This window comes from Alligator sinensis, unplaced genomic scaffold, assembly GCF_000455745.1.
Source record: "Alligator sinensis unplaced genomic scaffold, ASM45574v1 scaffold137_1, whole genome shotgun sequence".
In the NCBI taxonomy this organism is placed as follows: Eukaryota; Metazoa; Chordata; order Crocodylia; family Alligatoridae; genus Alligator; species Alligator sinensis.
This window is the reverse complement of record NW_005842545.1, coordinates 20,199-27,490: the sequence shown is the minus strand read 5'-3', so window position 1 is coordinate 27,490 and position 7,292 is coordinate 20,199. Positions and strand designations below refer to the sequence as shown.

At 54.5% G+C, this 7,292-nt stretch overlaps 1 pseudogene; it reads left to right on the top strand.

Moving 5' to 3' along the window:
* The first annotated feature begins 4,391 nt into the window (after positions 1-4,391).
* Positions 4,392-5,275, top strand: LOC102387466 (annotated as a pseudogene).
* The last annotated feature ends 2,017 nt before the right edge of the window (positions 5,276-7,292 follow it).

The window sequence follows — 7,292 nt, the reverse complement described above, 5'->3', positions numbered from 1 at the left end:
TGCAACCTATCCAGGTCTTTCTGCAGTCTTTCCCTCCCTACTAGCGTGCCCACCTCACCCCAAATTTTGGTATCATCAGCAAATTTGAACAGGTTGCTTTTCACCCCGTCGTCTAAATCGCTGATAAAGAAATTGAACAGCGCGGGCCCAAGGACTGAGCCCTGGGGGACTCCGCTGCCCACTTCCCGCCAGTGGAATATGACCTGTCCACCACCACCCTCTGAGTATGATCCTTCAGCCAATTCGCAATCCATCTGACCATGTAGGCATCGATGCCACAGTCGCCTAGTTTTTTAATGATATTTAATGATAATAATGTTTTTTAATTCCCATGTACAACCTCCCTCTGAGGCAGCAAGTTCCTCCTTATCTCCAGCTTCAGTTTCCCCTGCTGCAGCTTGAGGCCATTGCTCCTAGTCCTGTCCCCCACAGCCACAGAGAAAAGCCTATTTCCATCCTTTCTATCATTGCCCCTTGGGGATGGGAAGGCTGTGATCCAATGCCACACTCTGGCTTCTCTTCTCCAGACTTGATCCCCTGAGCTCTTCCAGCCTGTCCCCATCAGTCCTGCTTCCTAGGCCCTTCATCATTATGGTCACTCTATGCTGGGCTCTTTCCAGCTCTCGCTGCACAGAGATTTGAGGGACTTTCCCGTAGCTTCTAATTGGCTATGGTTTCCATATGAGTAGGTGGCTGTGGTTTCCCTGGGGTTAGCCCAGTTTTAGAAACTGTATTGGATGGGTTCTGAAGAATTTCATCCCTCTTAGAGCAGGGAAGCAGTAGGATAGACACCCAGGGAAGTTGTGGACTCCCCATCACTGGAGGTGTGGCAGAAATGCTACCGTCTGTGTCCCTCTCCAGAAATCTGTCTCTGCCAGTGGGAGAGGCTGGTGTTGAATTCCTCAGGGAGGGGGATCACAAAAGCCTGGTGCCTCCGGTGTGGATTCTCTGGTCACCTGGGGAGGGGGAGGGAAAAGCCCCACTCACTGGCCCAGGTAGCTAGTGATGCTTTTTAAATTGGTTGGCTAGTGGCCAGCACTGGCAGCTTCGATTGGACGGGGCTGCTGAGGTCAGAAAGGTTATTTAAAGGCCTGGTCCAGGAAGAAGGCAGCCATTAGCCATGTGGTCACCCAGGTGAATCTGAAACTGGCTCTCTCCTCATAACTGCATGCTCAAAGAGTGCCCTGCCTTCAGAGGAGAACTCCAACCAGCTCTGGATGATGCGCGTGAGTAAGCTACTCGAGATCCGACTAGATATTTAGCTTACAATAACTCAGATGCGTGATCAAAAGGCTACCTCAGCCATACTGGTTTGCTCTATGGGATTCCTCTGATATTTCTATGATACTGCTCTACCTTTTACCCCGTTTTCACCCTACCCCCTGTAATCAATAAAGTTCTCCTTTGTGACCGGTGTGGGAGACTTATTGAGGGGCGGGTTTAAATTATGCCTAGGAGGGCCCTTAGGTCTGTGGACTAAGGGAGACTTTTCTAATAAGCCCCTGACTTGGGGGAAGTGCCCCAAGTGCCTGTATTGGGTCTAGTACCCATTGGACGATCAGGCCTGTGTTCTCCAAGGTGCGCAGAGCCAGAATTGGGTCCAGAGCCTTGGATGGTGGCAGCGGGAACCCCAGGCTAGCGGGTGTGCTCCAGGGAAGGGGTCGGCCGGACGGAAGGCACCCCAGAGAGGGCACTTGGAGCCTGGAAGGTGGTCAGGCGCAGTGAGGTGGGCGGCTCAACGCAGGAGCGCCCCCTACTGGCCTGCCACAGGAGGTATTTAAGAAGAGGTTGGATAGAGCACTGGTCAGGGATGATCTAGGTGTAGTGATGCCTATATTCCACTATGGGGATTTCCCAGGCTTCTGGGCCTTGCTGGTTGCTCCCCTTCCCTACCTTGCTGCTACATGTGTCAGGGTGTTTTGGAGCCTTCCTCAGAGGGGGATGGTGACTGGGTTGTGCCAGTGTTCTTCCTGGGACCCTGGAGGGTCTTGGCTACAGTGTCTTGCCCCTCCATTCAGGGACAGACTAATGCCAGATTGGGAGTCAGAAATTCCCCCTAGTCAAATTGGTATGGACTGTAGGGGTGGGGTTTGCTTTCCTCTGTAGCAGCCTCTGCTTGGGATCTCTTAAGTATATGTTAACAGCCTTTGACAGCAGCAGGGCGTTAGCTGCTGTGGTCCCCCTGCTTTCCCTGTAGCAGGTTCAGTTGTGATCTTTGGTGTTGTGTCAAGGCTGATGGTTGTTTTACAAAGAGTTTAGATGATGGATGTGTTTGGGATGGTTCTGCCTCAGACAGGGGGCTGGACTAGAGGTAACCTGCACCTCCCCAGCCCTGCCTCAACTTCTGAAGGGATTAGATGATGGATGTCTCTCAGATGGTTTGGATAGGGCTGATCCTACATTAGGCATGGGGTTGGATCAGATGTGACATCTATCTATCTATCTATCTATCTATCTATCTATCTATCAACTACATACAAGAGGTTAGCTGATGGATATGTCCGGAATGGTTTGCATAGGGCTTATCCTGCCTAAGGCAAGGGTTTTAACTAGAGGTATGAACAGTGAGTGCCCCCGGAGGCCGGCGGGGCATGGCAACCACCCACAGGTGGCGGTGGTGGTGTGGCAGCAGCGAGCAGGGAGCTCCTGCAGGTAGCCGCAGCAACATTGGCGGGGCGGGGGTGGTAAACACCAACCAGCTGTTGGTGACTACCCATAGATGCCGCTGGCAGTGTCAGCAGTGGCCAGTGGCAGTCAGCAACTGCCCACAGATACCGCTGGTGGTGTCAGTGGTGAGGGGGCTGAGGAGGGGTGCTGCCGATTGGCAACCACCCTCAGGCACTGCCAGCAGTGTCAGTGGCACTTCTCCCAGGGGGTGCATTGCCAATCTCAGGGGATGCACATGCACCCCTTATGTATCTCTACATTGATGCCTACACGGTCAGATGGGTTGCAAATTGGCTGGGGGGCCATACCCAGAGAATGGTGCTGGATGGGTCTTTTTTGACATAGAGGGATGTGGGCAGTGGGGTCCCGCAGGACTCAGTCCTCGGGCCCGCACTGTTCAACATCTTCATCAGCGACTTGGACGAGGGGGTGAAAAGCACCTTGTTCAAATTCACGGATGATGCTAAGATGTAGGATAAGTGGGCACGCTGGAGGAGAGGGACAGGCTGCAACTAGATCTAGACAGGTTACAGGGGTGGGCAGATGAACAGGATGGGATTCAATACTGACAAGTGCAAGGTGCTGCACCTGGGGAGGAGGAACCAGCAGCAGACCTACAGGCTCCCTTCTAGTCAGCACAGAGGCAGAAAAGGATCTTGGTGTCATTAGTGATTCCAAAATGAACATGGGCTGCCAATGTGGGGATGCAGTCAGGAAGGCTAGCCGCACCTTGTCACGTACCCACAGATGCATCACGAGCAGGTCCAAGGAGGTGATTCTCCTTCTCTATGTGACACTGGTGAGGCCACAGTTGGAGTACTACATCTAGTTCTGGGTGCCGCAGGGATGTGGACAGCATTGAGAGGGTCCAGAGGATGGCCACTTGCATGATCAGGGGGCAGCAAGGTAGGCCCTACAAGGAAAGGCTACGGGACCTGAACCTGTTCAGCCTCCACAAGAGAAGGCTGAGAGGGGATCTGGTGGCCATCTACAAACTGGCCAAGGGGGACCAGCAGGCTACGGGGGAGTCCCTGTTCCCCCGAACACTACCGGGAGTAATGAGGAACAACGGCCATAAGCTGACCAAGAGTAGATTCAGGCTAGATATCAGGAGGCACTACTTCAGAGTCAGGGCAGTTAGGATCTGGAACCAACTTCCAAGGGAAGTGGTGCTCACTCCTACCCTGGGGGTCTTCAAAAAGAGGCTAGATAGACACCTTGCCGGGGGCGATTGACCCCAGCATTCTTTCCTGCCCAGGGCAGGGGGCGAACTTGATGACCTGCTCAGGTCCCTTCTGACCCTACCAACTATGAAACTATGAAACAAAAAGAATCCTAGTAGCAGCAACACTCAGCACCACAGCAAGGAGTGAGGAGTGTCCAGGACTCCTCAACACATGTTGCCCATCTTACTGTCCCAGTAGGGGAATCAACTGTAAAAAAAACATAGCAGTCACCGGGTTCAGGAAATCCCAGCCTATAATGACCAAGAACACTTGAGTAACAATCACTGATTATAAAGCAAGGTTGACCTCTACAGACCCTTGGTGTGGCTCTTTCACAGAGGGAATGTCTCAGAATTCTCAGCTCCCTGAGTCTCCTTCATTAGGGAGCATCTTTAAAGTTCTCACCTCCAGCACCAGACAGAGGAGGCCACCAGAGCCAACAGCAGGACACCCTCACAGAGATTCCTGGGATTGGTAGAGCCATCTTTTCACTGGGCAATGGACCCCAGCAAGAAGAGCTCCGTGTTGGAGTTCATCCTTCTGGGCATGTCCAACCAGCCAGACCTGCAGCCCATCATATTCCTGGGTCTTCTGGCCACCTACTTGGCCAATGTGGTCAGCAACTCCCTGCTGCTGGGCGTGGTGTGGATGGACGCCCAGCTCTGTGGCTCCATGTACTTTCTTTTGGGCCAGCTAGCCCTAGTGGACATTATCTTCACCTCCCTCACAGTGCCCCAGGCTCTGGTCCACACCCTCAGCCAACACAGAGCCATCCCCTTCACCCGTTGCATGGCCCAGGTCTTCCTATTCTTCTCAGTTGGTCACATGGAGGGTTACCTCTTGGCCATCATGGCCTATGACCATTATGTGGCCATCTGCTGCCTGCTGCACTATTCTACTGTGGTGATACGACCCCTGTGTCTCAAGCTGGTGGGTGTCTCCTGGAGCCTGGTGACTGCCAGCTCTGGGCTGCACACTGTCCTTGCCTCCCATCTGCATTACTGCAGCAACCGCCTGGGCCACTTCTTCTGGGACCTGCCACCCCTGATGCACCTCTCCTGCACCCGGCCCATCTTCAATGAACTGGCGCTGTTCACTGAGGGTGTTGTGTCCGTGCTCAGCCCCTTCATTTTCATCCTGGTCTCCTATGACCACATTGGGGTGGCCATGGTCCATCTCAGGGCCACCAGTGGCCTACGCAAGACCCTGTCCACCTGTGGTCACACTTGACCATTGTGATACTCTTCTACAGCACTGTGGTCTGGCTCTATTTTTGCCTGGCTGCTAGTTTTGACCTGGGGTGGGACCACTTGGTGGCTCCCTTCTACACTGTGGTGGCCCCTGCCCTCAATCCCCTCATCTACAGCCTGACAAACAAGGAGGTGAGGGCAACTCTCCAGAGGGCTGGGAGGAAGATCCTGTCTAGGGAAATGTAAGATAGATGGTGTACAGCATCATCTTCCCTTGAGCAGGGACATCCTAGCACTGTGATGTCTGAAGAACGTTTCCCTCTAGACCAGGATGCCTGGGTACTTTCCCCCTCTGAGATGAAGAGATCATCACTGTGATGTGGCCTCAGACCCCGGAGGGGTGTGCACACTCAGATACCCTGCGCAGCCAGGATTGCAGCCCCCAGTGTGTGGCTGCCTAGCACAGCAGGTAAGTTTCAATCTACTTTCTTTGCGACTGGGATTGGGGGGGATGCAGATCAAGACCCCTCTCCTGCACTGTGGGGTTGTACCATGACTCAGCCTAGCCAGGGCCCCATTCACCATGAATGGGGTGCCCGTTGGGCTGGGTTGTGGGACAGTCAGAGCCAAGTAGCTCATCCAGACGTATGGGGGAGCGGGCGGGAGGGTGGGCTCCATCACTCCATGCACCACAGGAGAGCTGGGTGAGGGGGCACATCCCCCTGATCTGTGTGCAAGGCAAGGGTAGGCCAAGAGCAGCGTGAGCCCAACGCCACATGCGTCCTGCCACTGGCAGCCCGCCCTCACCCTGCACGCAGATCCAGGGCATATATCCCCCATGCCCTCTCAGGTTGCGTGCCGTAGTGAGAGCCACTGCCCCTCCCTGCACCAGGTGCCCCCTGGACAAGCCTCTCATGTCTCCATCCTGCACCCCACCCCAGCTGTGCAGGGCATGCCCCTGCCCCAGCCCCAGCCCCACTCCCTCCCTCACCGCAGTGAGGGGGAAGCAGACTGAGGCCCCAGCAGTGAGGGAGGGAGCAGGGCACAGGCAGGAGCAGATGCTGGGGTGAGTGGGCCCCTGGCTGGGCTGGGCTGGGTGCTGGGACAAGCGGAGGCCCAGGGGACATGTGCAGTGTGGAGGCGGGTGGCACTGCACACTGGCCTTTGCTCCCTGCTGCAGCTGCCCCATGTCCCCTGCCCGCCTAGCAGCAAGATGCACATGGTGTCACGGGATTCTCAGGGTAGCAGGGCTCAAAGGCCAGAGCACAGCGGCAGCACAGATTGGGGGGGGCACAATGTACAAAATGCACCTTCCTCTCCTCCCCTCCACAAAAATCTGCTCACAGAATCATGTGTGGTGGGGGTTGGGGGAGTGTTTTCAGTGGGGAACCTGTTTTGTCTTCTATGGAAACAGTGGCGATGCCCAGGAGGTGCATGGGGGTACACCCGCTGTCAGGCCGCACTCCCTGTTTAGTCGACAGGCAGGGAGGCAGGCAGGAGCACTGGTCCCCCCTGTGAGCCCTGGCTGGGGAGGAGGGCTGCCAGCAAAAGTAGCCATGCCACTTCCGGAAGTGGCTGCGGGGACTTCCAGTAGTGGTCTGACTGCTTTTTGGTGAGTGAGATTGGCTGCAGGGGGAACCCCCTGGTCAGTGCAATCGGCCCCTGGGGGACCCCCACCGGTCGCTGACTGGTGTCAGGGGGCATGTGCCCCCCCTGACTCAAAAGGCACCAGTCACCCATGTATGGAAAGAAGCATGGAGATGCTGTACAAGGCAAAAATAGTGTATTTTCTAATGTAGAAAATATACCTCCCCCCACAAAAAAATCAGCTCCCTGGAATTGGGGGGGAGGGGGTTCAGTGAGGAAAGCTGTTTTGTCTTATCTGGCATAGAAACATGAAGATGCTGCACAGACCATGAATACCATATTTTCTAATGTACGAAATGCACCTCCCCCCAATCCAAAAGAAAAATCAGCCCCTGGAATTGGGGGGGTGTATGTTTTAAGTGAGGAAGTTGTTTTGTCTTCTTTGAAATAGAATCATGGAGACACTATACAGGGTGTGAATACTATGTTTTCTAGCATACAAAATGCACCTATTTCTCCCCACCCAAAAAAATCAGCCCCTAGAACTGGAGGCACGTGTTTTAAGTGGGGAAGCTGCTTCATCTTCTGTGGAAGAGAAGCATGGAGATGCTGTGCAGGCCAT